The following is a 14,834-nucleotide window of genomic DNA, read 5'->3' on the forward strand; positions in this document are numbered from 1 at the left end:
ATCTTTAAACAATTTAAAGACATATCTTTATAAGTATCTCCTATTGCACTATACAAAGTGTCATATATTAGATGGGAGATGAGTCATTTTGCGTACTATTTGGTCCATCTTAACCTAGAGTCATAACACATTAAGCCACACTTATTTTACATCCTATATCTACAAAACTGTACAATGAGAATAGGATTTCAGAGTGATAACAATGAAGAGCTATAAGAAATTGAAAAAATAACATAAGAATTTTCATAATGAAATAATTTATTTAATTTTTTGATTTAATTTTAGTCCCAAATTCTCTTCCCCTCATTGAGAAGGCAAGCAAAACAAAGCTTATTACAAATATGTATAGTAGTACTAAATAAATTCACACATTGTCTTGGGAAGGAAGAAAGGAATAAATGAAGAAAGGAAGGAAAGAAGGAATAAATGAAGAAAGGAAGGAAAGATGGAAGAAAGAAAGAAAGGAAGAAAGAAAGAAAGAAAGAAAGAAAGAAAGGAAGGAAGGAAGGAAGGAAGGAAGGAAGGAAGGAAGGAAGGAAGGAAGGAAGGAAGGAAGGAAGGAAGGAAGGAAAGATGGAAGAAAGAAAGGAGGGAGGGAGGGAGGGAAGGAAGGAAGGAAGAAAGGAAGGAAGGAAGGAAGGAAGGAAGGAAGAAGGATAGGAAAAAGAAAATAGGAGGGAGGGAGAGAAAGAAAGAAAGGAGGGAGGGAAAGAAAGAAGGATGGAAAGAAAGAAAGAAAGGAAGGAAGGAAGGAAGGAAGGAAGGAAGGAAGGAAGGAAGGATGGAAGGAAGGAAGGAAGGAAGGAAGGAAGGAGGGAGGGAGGGAGGGAGGGAAGGAAGGAAGGAAGAAAGGAAGGAAGGAAGGAAGGAAGGAAGAAGGATAGGAAAAAGAAAATAGGAGGGAGGGAGAGAAAGAAAGAAAGGAGGGAGGGAAAGAAAGAAGGATGGAAAGAAAGAAAGAAAGGAAGGAAGGAAGGAAGGAAGGAAGGAAGGAAGGAAGGAAGGAAGGAAGGAAGGAAGGAAGGAAGGAAGGAAGGAAAGGAGAGAGATATAAAACATTGCATGCTTTGATCTGTGTTCCAAGATATCACTTTTCTATCTAGAAATAGATAATATGTTTCACTGTGGGTATTCTGGAATTGTAGTTGGTCATTTTATTCATCAGAGTTCTTAACTCTTTCACAATTTATTATCTTTATAATATTAGTTGCTGTTGTTCAGTTCTTCAGTCATAGCTGACCCTTTTGCAGTCTATGAACCATAGTCTGCCATGTCCTCCATACCATCCATAGAGTCTTCTTGGCAACAATGCTAGAGTGGTTTGCTATTTTCTTCTCTAATAGATCACCTCTTATCAATACTTTTCATTATGACCTGTTAATCTTGGGTAATACTGAACAGCATAACTCATAGTTTCATTGAGTTATTCAAGCTCCTCAACCATGAAAAAACAGTGATCCTGGAGAGGATGATATTAGTATTACTGTGTAAAGTGTTTTCCTGTTTCTGCTCACTTTTGAATCAATTCATACAAATTTTCCAGATTTTTCTGAAATCAATCACTTCACTATTTCTTGCAACACAATAGTGTTCCATTATATTCATATATAATTACTTGTTCAGCCATTTCATAATTAATGTATATCTCAATTTCCAATCTGTTGCTGCTATAAATATTTTATCTATATAGATAATTATTCTTTGCTTTTTTAAGGAACAGTCTTAGAAATGGTATCATTTCTTCAAAGGGTATGTACAGAATAACAGCTTTGTCGGTATAGTTCCAAATGTCTTTCCTGATTGGTTGAACTAATAAAACAAAAACAACTTCTCTAACAGTACATTAAAATAATCTGTTTTCCACAGCCCCTAGCATTTGTTGTTTTTCTCCCTTGTCAATTTAACTACCCTGATGAGTTAAATTAGTGGCTCAAATTTGTTTTAATCTGAATTTTTCTGATTATTAGTGATTTAGAGTTTTTTATATGTTATTGATAACTTAGATTTCTTCCTCTTAAAACTTCCTACTAATATATTTTTACCGTTTATCTATTGTGAAATTACTAATATTCTTACAAATTTGACTCAATTTTTTATGTATCTTAGAAATTAGACCTCTGTTAGAAGAACTTCCTGCAAACATTGTCCCAACATCCTGTTTCTCTTCTAATTTCACTCATGTTAGTTTTGTTTGGGTAATAACTTTTCAAAAATGTTTAATCAAAATTGCTCATTTTATCTCCTAGGAATCTCTTTCTTGTTTTGTGATGAACTCTTACTCTTAGATCTAACAGGTAATTTCTTCCATGATTCCCTAATTTATTTATGATGTTGTTCTTTATGTGTAAATCATGTATCCATTTGGATCTGTCTTGGTATATTGCATGAGATGTTGGTCTGCACTTACATTCTGCCAAACTATTTGGCAGTTTTCCCAAAGTTGTTTTTATTGTTGTTATTTTAGGACAATTGCAACCTTACAGTATGGCTTGAGATCAGGGACTGCTGGCAACCTTCCTGTCAAGCTTATTTTCATTGAATATCTTTATATTCTTAACTATTTTTTTCCTCCAGATGAATTTTATTTTTTAGTTCTATTACATAGTCTTTAGAATTCATATTAGTAATTAGTATTGCATTGAGTAAATAAATTAATTTAGGAAGTACTGACAATTTTACTGAATTGGCTTGGCTGATTCATGAGCAATTACTATTTCTCAAATTATTTAGATCTGCAATAATTTAGATTTATTTTTGTAAATAGTGTTTTGTAATTGTGCTCATAAAAATCCTGTGTGTATCTTGAGAGGTAAATTCCCAACTATCTTATACTGGCTGGTAGTTATTTTAAATTGAATTTCTCTATCTCCTTCTGCTAGATTTTGTTATTAATACACAAAAATGTGAATGATTTGTGTGGGTTTAGTTGATATTCTACAACTTTTCTAAAGTTGTAAACCATTTTAAGTAGCTTTATTTTTTCTTTCTATCATTCTGTTTGGCATTTAAAGATCTTCACAATCTAACCCTATCTCCTTTCACATTACTTTCCTACCTATTAATTTACTTTCTCTTTTTCACACAAGATTCTCCATCTCCAGTCTTATACCTTTTCACTGCACATCTATCTACTAGAATGCCTGGCATCCTTTACTTCGCAGCTCAAGTAACACCTTCTACACAAAGCGTTTTTGAATCTCGTATGTTGTAGTTCCCTATGTCTAAAACTGCATAGTAAAAAAAAAATTAAAAAATAAATAAAACTGCATCGTATGCATTTTGTAAATATTCTTCACATGCTTGTATATGTACACATTGTTTGCCTATTAAAATGTAAGCCCCTAGAAGTCAGAAACTATTTCCCTTCCATCCTGTTGCCCCTGGTACTTTATGTAGTTCCTGGCACATAATAACTATATGTTACAACTAGGATGATTAGCAGATTGACATATAAGAGATGAAGTTCTGTCCAAACTCAAGAATAAAATAATATGGGTGTCCCTAAAGTTTTTCAACTTCAATAGCTCAAAGCAGAGCAAAGGGTCTTGGGATACCCTATATTAAAAGCAAATGTATATTTTGCTGTGTATTATTTTTCTCACACAAGTACCTATGCAATGTGAAAGTTAGGATCTGTTCCATTAGAGTTTTTGGTTATAATACCTTAATGACACCACTGTTTGTGATAATGTTATACAAAGCTGCCTGTAAAATATGTCACAGAGAAGAGGACCTGAAGCTCTGGGAAAGATGATGTTTGCCAAAGATCACTTAGAAAACTCTCTTACTCCTCTGTGGACACCAAATCTCTTAATATATGTGTATGTGTTTTATTTCTATAAGGCATTTTGGTTATCATAATTTTTTTACACAACCTTTCTAAAAAACTATTTTCTACATTTTAATTGACTGCCATATTTATGATGCAAGTATTATAAAAGGAAAAAAATCTACTGATGTAGTGGATTTCATTATCAAACATAATCTCCTTCTACAAGTTCAGCATGTTATATAGTTAGTGGAGTTTATGTTGCTTCTCTGGATTAGCTGTCAACTAAGTATTTGAATTTGGAAAAACTTTTGTGCTTTTCTTGTTTACAATTTGCAATGCTACTTAATTTGAACACCAAGTAAAAGGAGCAAAATTCATACTTCTATGCTAGTGATTAGATATCAGCCCACTTCTACATGTCTTATCTGAAAAAAAATATTTTTAAGAGCTTGGTTTCAGCAAAATATAAAAATTTATGTGCACTCAATTTTTCAGAAATAGTCTGCTCAGTGATTATGTATCTTTTTTTCTTTAAGTCCTGTACACAAAGGTTTGACATAATAGGAAGAGCAGTGAAATTGGAGTTTGATGATCTAGGTTTGAGTCTCAGTCCTACCACATATTAACTGTAAGCAAGGCACCCTGAGGAAGGAATGAGGTGGAATGGATCAAACGAGTCAAACCACTGCAATCGTCTTCATCATCAACTCCCCTCAGACCCAGATTGAGAACACCCAGGATCCATGGCCCAAGAACAGTAGGAAGAGCAGCACCCCTTAGATTATCAGCCATGGTTCAAAACTGGACCCTTTAATGGTCTTTGAAGATCTCAATCTTTCTGGAGAAGCAGCTTGCCTTTTTCACCAACACTACCATCAACCACTGATTAATTACTACTAATAGGATGATAAGCCCAAGAGTCCTAGGATAAATATTGCTGCTCAGACCACCAATCTTATTTCTAGAACATCCCCTATAGTCATCATCAACCCCAACCAAATGACTTTTTCAAATATTAAATCTAGTATCTATTCAATGACTGAAAATCCAGAAAAGAAAGCTCTTGCCACCAAAGTTCAGGACATTGTCAAATGGTCTAATCTGAGAAATAAATGAGATTTTAGCAGTGAATGTAATATTAAGGAAGATTAATGATGCTTTTTTGCCATCCTGCCTTAAAGTCTACTGGACTTCTCTGTCTGACTTGTCAATGTAACTTCCTGTATACGTTGTCATTCAATGTGAGCTCCTTGACCATAGTCTGACTTTTTCTATTTGTATCCCCAGTATATGGCACATGTGACTTGCATAAATAAGTGTACAATATATTCATTTTTCATTGATTAATTCATTCCCCTCCCTATTTCTCAGTTCCCTCATCTGTACAGATGAAGCACAACTACATGACCTCTATGAGCTTATCTGTCTTTATATTTATGTCTCTATAATCCAACAAAATAAAAATTTTGACTGCAATTTAATTCAGCAAGAATCTATAGATTGCCTCTCTTCATTGTCATCATCACCATCATCATCATAGAACCATACTAGGCATTGTGAAAACAAAGACATGGTTATCACACTCCTTGTTTTCAGGGATCTTGTGTTTTACTGGAAAGATACACAAAGAACACAGAGTCTGAGGGAATAATTCTGAGTGAGTGTGAACAGTACTAGAGATTGATTGTTATGGACATCAAATGTCATACAGAATGATAGGTACTTTGAGAAAAATTAATAGAGAACTACTGAATTTTTTTTTGAGGAAGGGACATAATAATACCTCAGCTTTAGGAAAATGACTTTATAAACTGTTTTAAAGGTAGATTAGAGAGGGGGAAGACTGGAGTCTGCCAAACCAATCAAGTGGATATGGAAATAATCCATGAAAAATGTGTTTGTGTTCAGTACCAGGATGTTATTTTAATGAATAGAGATAATGAGAAAGATAGGAAAGATGCTGTGGAAATCAACAGAATTTGACAACTTAGCAAAGAGTCAGAATGACCCTGATATTGCAAAATCAAGTAATCAGAAGAAGATTAAACCACTGAAAGGAATAAGGATGTTGTGAAGGAAAATAATATAGGAGAAAAGATATTGACATTCACTTAAGACATGTTGAGATTGACATGCCCATAAAAAGAATCAGAGGCATGGATATCTCCAGAACGCATTTGGGAAAGTGGAACTGAACCTCACAAAAAATGATGGCTAGATTTTTTTAAATTGAGGATTATCTGCATAGATATAGAATCAAACCCTTGGGTATTGAAAAAGATAATTAACCAATGAGCACTGCAACAAATGTGCCCAGAACAGAGTTCTGAGCGTCAACCCACACATAAAGAACAGGAAATAGATAACAAGCCTCAAAATAACACAGAAAGAGTGATTTAAAAACCATAAGGAGGGAATAATAAACAATGACAAAAGAAGCAGAGAAAGACTGATGCAAATACCTGACTTCTTTTTCTTTGTGACTTTCTTGACTCATACTTACTGCTTGCTGAAGTGGCATACTGCCCAATTTCCAAACTTTACGGAATTTACTTATTATGGACTCAAACATTTTCTGTCTAACAGGATGATAATTTGACTTTATAAAATTTATACTGTGTTTATAAATAATTCAAATCTAATCCATAACAACCCAACATAACTCAATCTGTATCAACTCCAAATGTTTCAATATTTTCCTTTTCTCCTGGGCTCCCTGTTGTATCACTTCTATATGAATGACAATAAAATTCTCTTATGCTGCTCTTAACTCTCAGCTAAAATCAACACCCACATTTTCAAATTCCAGTTGAACACCTCCACTTGGCTATCCTTCGTGAATTTAAACTCCAAATAGCTAAAACTGATTTCATCTGCACCATCCCACCCTCTTTCGTCCTTCCCTCTTATTTCCATTGACGTCAACTATGACTCTTTCTATTACTGTTATTGCTAAAGCCAATATTACTGTGATATTATGGAGAAGATGGTGATAAATAGATGGATTGATAAATTGAAAAAATATGCGTGTATATGTGTGATGTGTGTATACATATATGTATATACATATATATGAATATTAAAATATGAAGAATATAAAATTTTTCTAAATGGAGGAGATCCCATGGTGTGTCACATACTTACTATAACACAATTTACTGAAAGATGCAGAAAATATAAGCTTTGATTGTGTTCACTATATCTTACCTTTAGGAAAAAAGTAGATTCTGACAGAGAATCTCTTTCTGAAAGGGGTCTCTCAAGCATATATATTTCATTATAAAATGTTCTTTGTATGACATTGGAAGAATAACTTCCTTTTTAAAAAATAGAAATTATTAATGTGAAGCTAGCAAGGAACAGGAAGGTAGCTAACATTCTTCAAATCCATAATTGAATGTACCCAAGAATATAAAGACATCTCCCAGCAGAATGGGCAGATAAGAATTTTATTTCAGTGCTCATGAAGATAGCTAAAGGTTCTGTGGAGTGCTCAGAACTAGCTAAGATATAGAAGTCAAGATCATGTGCTATATGCCAGCCTTTGCCAGTCATCATTATTTCCATCTTGCCAGTGGACATGGTTGGTTGTTGTCCTTCATTCTTGAAGAGGATAAAAATGACATCACTACGCTAGAATCAAGTTTCAATGTGTCTGAACGTAGCTGATAAGACCAATCTGACCTTAGAATGCTCTAGCACAGGTCACCACAAATAGTCTGTGTGAATATTTTGGGTGGGTACTCCAAATTTGTACATCCTGCATTTCCTTTAAGCTGTCTCATTTCTGTTTTGCTCATAAAGCACAGCACCTTCTCTGATGTGGCCATGAAATTCTGAACTCTCCTGTGCCAGTGTCTCCCATGTCACACGATGAATTCCAAATTCTTAACTGAGACCTTGAGAGTGTCCCTGTATCACTTTTTCATACCACCCTGTGAATGCTTGCTCTGTGTTGAGTTCTCCACAAAAATCTTTTTGGCAAGTGTACATTTTGCATTTGACCAATGTGGTTAGCCCATCAGAACTGGTTTGCAGTTTAGGTCTAGTAAGGACCTCAGTGTCTGGTATTTTATCCTGTCAGGTGATCTTCAGAATCTTCCTAAGACAATTCAAATGGAAGTGATTCCATTTCTTGGTATGGCCCTTGTACACTGTCCAGGTTTCATGGGAATACATCAATGAGGTCAGCACAACAGCTCTGTAGAACTCAAGTTTGGTACTCAGTCTAATATCTCTTATCTCCCATATTTTCCTTCAGAGCCACCCAATCACTGAGCTGGTTCTGGCAACGCATGCATCAATCTCATTATGAGTGTGTACATTCCTGGAAAGTACACCTCCAAGGTAAATGAATTTATCCACAGCATTCAGATCTTCTCCATTTGCTGTAACTGATGGTTCCACATATGGATGGTGTGCTGGTGACTGATGGAGTACGTAGGTTTTCTTGGTGTTAATTATTAGGCCAAAATTAGCACAAGCAGCAGAGAATTGATCTATATGTTGTTGCATCTTACCTTCAGAGGTTGCACTGAGTACACAATCATCTGGGAACAGAAAATCATGCACCAACACTCCCTCCACTTTAATCTTGGCATGTAGCCTTTTCAAGTTGTAGAATTTACCATCAGTGCAGTAGCTGACCTTGATGCTATGTTCATTCTCATTGAAAACATTTGACAACATGACTGAAGACATCATGCCAAAATGCATGGGAGCAAGCACACAGCCTGTTTCCCTCCACTGATGACTGGGAGCCAGATGACTCAGGAGAAGAAAGTGAAGTTTGTGACCCTGCACAGTCCTCCTGCACTCAAATTAAAGTCAACTGCAAGTCATGTCATTATCTTGATGTCATGGTCCTCTTCAAGAACAAAAGACAAATACAACCTGTGAGTGAGTAACAGATCCTCTCCTCTTCCTCCTTCTCTTCCTCCACCTCCTTTTCCTTCTCCTTCCCTTCTCCTCTGGTATTCTATCCAGGGGAAGTTACACTCTATTCCCAAAAGCTGACTTTTTTCCTCTGGGTGTACTGACTACATTTCTTGCTGAAAAATCAAGCCTTAAACCCAATTCACTTTTGGAGGTCAGAGCCTAGACAACAAGTCTCCACCCACCTAGCACAGAGTGATTACAATTACTAAATAGTAATTGCCTTTTATCCAGGAAGCCTGAGGGTCTTCCCCCTCCCAGTTTAGTTTTGTTGTTGTTGTTGTTGTTAAAGGGACTATCACTAGAGTAACTACTTAAAGAAGCCTATTCATTGAATAAGTGTATCTCACTCAAAGTGAGAATGTGATAAGACCCTAGCCTGAAAGGACCAAGGTCTCACATTGTATCCTGGGTCATCTATAGTCCTCCTGATGAATATCAGGACAGTGGACCAGGTGGCTGAGAAGAAAAAGTGAGGTTGGTGATTTTGCACAGTCCTCCCTCACTCAAATCAAAGTCAACTGCAAGTCATGTCATCATCTTGGTATTATGGTCCTCTTCAAGAACCAAGGACAAATACAACCTGATGACTAGAAAAGCATGAGAGTCCATTATCTAGAAGCTGGGCAAGCCTGCCATCATGAAACTGACATACAATGCTGATGACCTTCTCTGGGCAACCAAATTTTGACATAATTTTCCCAATTAACAATTATTCCCAATTTTCCACAATTAACAGTATCAAAGGCCTTGATTGCATCCACAAATGTTGTGTACAGACCTCTGTTCTGCTCCTGGCATTTCTTCTGAAGTTTTCAGGCAACAGACACCATATCGAATGTTCCTCAGTTACTTCTGAAGCCACACTGGCTCCCAGGCAGATGACCATCCAAGTGAAGTATCAGCCTATTAAGGCAAGAATCTTGCCAGCAATGACTGAGAGAGAGAGAGAGAGAGAGAGAGAGAGAGAGAGAGAGAGAGAGAGAGAGAGAGAGAGAGATCCCTGTGATGGTCACAGGATGATCTATTTCCTTTACCTTTATAGAGCTTGACAATTTAGGCATCCTTGAACTCATGAGGGATTACCTGATTTTACCCTATAACCTGAAAAATTTCAGTCAGTTTTGGTATTTAGCAATGAATTCCCTACTTTGTAAATCTCAGCTGGAATATAATGAACACCAAGTGCTTTGCCACATGAAAGGAACCAAATGACATTAACAACCTCCTCTTCAGTTGGAACTTCAGCTAGGGAGGGATTGACTTCAACCTGAGATAAATGGCCAATGGCCTCAGCATGTATTGATGATCATCTGTTGAGAACACTATGGAAGTATTCCCCTGTCTCTCTGGGATCATATCCTTATCATTAATCAATAGGACTGTCAGCATGGAGTGGTTGAGATTCACCAGAAGCTTTGGCCCATAAATAGCCTTCAGGAAATCATAAAAAACACTTTGGATTGTTGCTATCAGCATAAAACTGAATTTCATCTGATTTTTTGCTGAGCCAAGAATCCTGCAACTCTCTAAGCTTTGTTTGTTCTTTACTTTTGATGGAGTTAAATGCTGCCTTCTTAGAGATGAATGAACTATTCTGCTGGTAAACCCTGTGGATTTCTCATTTCTCATTTAGCAGCTCCTGAATTTCCTTATCATTTTCATCAAACCAGTCTTGGAGTTTGTGAGTCTTCTGACCCAGATGAGCAAATGCAGAGCTGTATACCAAGTCTCTGAAAGCTGCCAACTCTTTTTCAGTCCCACGGTTGTGAGGTATGTGTTGTCTCAACTTTCCCTCCAACTTAGCAACAAACTGTTCCCAAACAGAGAAGAGCTTTAATATGTTTACATTAAATCTTCTGGTAGTCATTTTGTCTTAGGGCTGCCACTTTTGTTTAATGTGAATATTTAACGCGTAAAGGATAAGTCTATGATCAGTCCAGTACTGTGCACCACACATGGCTCATTGCTCTCGCATCCTGTCTGTCTCTTCTCTTTACAATCACAAGGTCTATTAAATGCCAATGTTTACTTTCAGAGTGCATCCATGAAGGTCTATTGCATTCAGCTAAATGGAAGACAGTATTGGTGATAAGAAGGTCATGAGATGCACAAATCTTCAGTAGGAGGTGACTATTGCTGTTGTTCTTTCCAAATCCATTCCTCCTTAGCATTCTCTGCCACATCCAGTAGTCTGAGACTATGTAGGAATAAATTAACCCAGAATTATAAGTTTGTCCTCTTTTGGCACATTGATGATAAGAATCTCCAGGTCTTCATAAAGTTTTTCTTTAAACTCATCAGGATTTGTCATGGTAGGAACATAGGCCCTTATGATGGTGGCAAGACATTTTTCTACAAGTAGCAATCCCATTGTCATGAACCTACCATTCATTCCTTCTGGCAGACATACAAGCTTGTTGACTATATTGGTTTTGATTGCAAAATGTATGCCAGCATCATGGTTCTCCCCTTTGCTGCAGCCACTCCATAAAAAAAAAAAGTGTATTCAGCTCCAACTTCAGTAAGCTGAACTTCCTTTGCTGGTTTTGTTTCACTCAGGACTGCTATTTGGAAACAATAACTACTGAGTTCTTTTGCAACAAGAGCTATTTGTCTTTCAGGTCTACTGAATTTTGTGTTGTCTATAAATGTGCACACATTCCATATGCTAAGGGTGAGTGGAATCATCTTTCCAGAATATTTGTTCAATGTTTTTGTGTTTTGACCACAGAGTGGGATTCCCCTAATTCCTCAGTAATCAGGACTGGGTGGGGTAAGCACACAATTTTTAGAGCATCTTTTCTAGCACCTTTCTTACATCAAGAGGTGAGCAGTGCAATCTTTAAAAGGCTGCTCAGACACTCAGGGGGCTGGTGAATCCTACTTCTACTTCTAGTGAGAAAATAACCCTATGTCATAGGCCACCTGTGTACAGAATTTTGACTATAGCTCCCAGTTTATCCACACTTGTTGCTTTGCTACTTGCTTGTGACCACAGCACTTTGAGAAAGTGGCAAAATGGCAAAATGTTATGGGTGATGTCTTTTGATTCATGTGTAAATTGAATTTAAGTGAGGCAAAGTTGCAAGAAATCATCAGTCTCACTCTTTCCTCCAGAGTCATCTGAGTCCAATGGCAGGACAGAATCAAGATGACTGGTGATGGCTCAAGATCTAGTAGATGACCTTGGCCTCTTCAATATCTAACCAAGCTCTAAGCAATACACAGTGCCTGCTTCAACTTCATTCATGGCCATTGGAACAAATTGTTCCCATCTACCCATTCCACCAGGTAAAGTCTTGCTAACCAAGAGATTTGAGGCCCCTTGTTTATCCTCAACCTGGTTTAGTCCATCTACTGAAACACTTTACCAGGGTATGGTCGCTGCTCATGCTACAGCTTCTTGGAGCCATAAGTGAGATTTGGGTGGAACAGATGGCCAACAAAGGTGAAAAGCAATCCTGAAAAGGGCTTGTCAGTCAACACACAAAAGGTAGTAGTCTTCCCTAAAAACACCCTACACCCCACCCCTGAACATGGATGACTTTTAAAGACAGAATGAGGTTAATGACTGCATAACACTGCTTCAGTTAAATCAAACTCACATACAAGGCAAGACGTCACTCATTATCCACTAATTCATCTACAATACATTGAAGTCCTGTGGCAACATATGAGTAAGGAAATAGAAGCCATGGAATACTGGAAGCTGTAGTCACAACTTTGCACACAGGTAGCTCCAAGTACTGGATCCTAATCTCACTGAACTGCAGTAACAGAGAGATTTAACAGCCCCCTGAGTCTTTGAGCTGTCTTTTGAAAGACTGCACTGCTCATGTCCTGAAGGGAGGAAGGAACTAGACAAGGAGCCTCAAAACTCTTCTGCATTTTCCAAAACCTGTCCTGCTTATTGTGACAGGCAGTGATTTTTCTCTGCAGTCAAAAAACACAAAAAGCAAAACAAAATGAAAAAATTGACACCCTATTCTGACTCCAATACAATGATGTCATTGGTCTTCTTTGAAAATGAAGGATGAGTGGAAAAGTAATGCACTATTGAAAATGAGGTGCTCCATATGTTAAGTTTGTGAATGAAAACATGATGGTTGCATTAAATACTAGGACATATAGAGATTTTTAGATGAAGGATAAGATTACTTGAAAGAGTTTAATCTAATAATCAAGTGGAAGAACAATTCTTATTTTTGGGATTTCAGTTTGTACTTAGATAAACAATTCATAGAACTTCTCTATCACTGGATATATCTTAGAAGAAAAGAAAATGAACGGTGACCTTCTCCCTGAATTGCACCAAAGGAAGAGAGCAAGCTAAACAGTCTTTGTAAAACTGGAAAAAAAAAAAAAAAGATTTATTTAATGATTTTGAACTTATCCTTGAAAAATGTTCTTTTTCCTTTCCATTTTATTTTTTTTTAATTTATAAATTTGACTAAAGTCTGGGCATACATTCTTTTAAAATAATATCCATGAACTACTTAAGCTTTATTGTACTTTCTGACTATGTTCATGAGTGAACAGGAATTTTTGTATTATTATACCAATATTCTCTTTTTATATCTATTTATTTTTAGTTTTCAACATTCATTTTCACAAAATTTTGAATTTCAAATTTTCTCCCCATTTTTCCCCTCCCCGTACACTACAAAGACATGCATTCTGATTACCCCTGCCCCCAATCTGGCCTCCCTTCTATCACTCCCCTCCCCTTCTTTATCCCCATCTTCTCTCTTTTCTTGTAGGGCAAGATTGATTTCTTTACCCCATTACTTGTATTTCATATTTCTCAGTTGCATCCAAAAACAATTCTTAACGTATATTCCTAAAATTTTGAATTTCAACTTCTCTCCCTTCCTCCCTCTCCACCCATTCCTACTGAGAAGGCAAACAATTCAATATGGACTATGTATGTGTAATTTTTCAAAAGACTTCCATAATAGTCATGTTGTGTAAGATTAATTATATTTCCCTCCATTCTATCTTGCCCCCCATTTATTTTGCTCTCTCTTTTGACCTTGTCCCTCTGCAAAAGTCTTTCCCTTCTATTTTACTGCAGGGTGAGATAGATTTCTAAAACTCATTGTCTATATATCTTCTTTCTCAGTTGCATGTAAAAACATTTTTTTTAACGTTGGTTTTTAAAAATTTGAGTTGCAAATTATCTTCCTTCTTCTCCACCCACTCTCATTGAGAAGGCAAGGAATTTGATATCAGCTGTACATGTGTCATCATGCAAAACACTTCCATAATAGTCATGTTGTGAAAGACTAGCTTTATATCTCTCCATCCTGCCCTGTCTTCCATTTATTCCATTCTTTCCTTTGACCTTGTCTTACCTCAAAAGTGCTTGCTTCTCATTACCCCCTCCTGGAATCTGTCTTCCCTTCTATCAACCCCTGTGTCTTATCTCCTTAGTTCTCTACTTTCCTTAGGATAAAACAGATTTCTATACCCAGTTCAATATGTATGTTATTCCCCCCTTAGGCCAATTCTGATGAGAATAAGGTTCACACATTCCCTCTCACCCCCCTCCTCTTCCCCTCTACTGTAAAAGCCTTTTCTTGCTTCTTTTATGTGAGATATGTTACCTTGTTCTATCTCTCCCTTTCTCCTACTCCCAGTAAACACATATAGTCAATTTTGCTTTCAAGACATGCTTCTCCTAATTGACTTTTTGACCTTCTTTTTTCATTTGGTATTGTCTATTTTTTAAGCTGTTATTTCCTTCCGTATTCTTTGGATCTCCTTTACCAACCTGTTGACTTGTTTTTCATGATCATCTTGCACCACTCTAATTTCTCTTCTCATTTTTTCCTCTGGTTTTCTCACTTGATTTTCAAATCCTTTTCATGTTCTGAGAACAATTTATATTTTTATTGGAGGCTTTGGATGTAGGAGCTTTGACTCTGTTGCCTTCTTCTGAGTGTATGTTTTGATCTTCCTTGTCATCAAAGTAAGTTTCTATGAGTTTGTTTTTTTTTTTTGTTATTTACTTTTTTTTTTCATCTTATTGCTTTACTTAATAATTCTTTGTTAAGGTAGGACTCTGTTTCCCATTTGGAGGGTGCATTTTCCCAAGCTTCAGTGCTTTTGTGCAACAGTTTTC

At 36.5% G+C, this 14,834-nt stretch overlaps 1 long non-coding RNA gene across 3 annotated transcripts in view; it reads left to right on the top strand.

Moving 5' to 3' along the window:
• The first annotated feature begins 862 nt into the window (after positions 1-862).
• LOC140506852 (uncharacterized) overlaps positions 863-14,834 on the top strand; it is a 58,837-nt gene continuing 44,865 nt past the window's right edge. Inside the window, exons 1-5 of one of the 3 annotated variants that reach the window (XR_011968131.1) lie at positions 863-8,119; positions 10,344-10,480; positions 10,746-10,836; positions 11,332-11,384; positions 11,828-12,001. This is a non-coding gene — a long non-coding RNA (uncharacterized lncRNA). Of the gene's footprint in view, positions 10,481-10,745; positions 10,837-11,331; positions 11,385-11,827; positions 12,002-14,834 lie in introns of all 3 variants that reach the window. The other 2 variants (XR_011968132.1, XR_011968130.1) reach the window with 2 other exon arrangements.

Source organism: Notamacropus eugenii, chromosome 5 (genome assembly GCF_028372415.1).
Source record: "Notamacropus eugenii isolate mMacEug1 chromosome 5, mMacEug1.pri_v2, whole genome shotgun sequence".
Lineage (NCBI taxonomy): Eukaryota > Metazoa > Chordata > Mammalia > Diprotodontia > Macropodidae > Notamacropus > Notamacropus eugenii.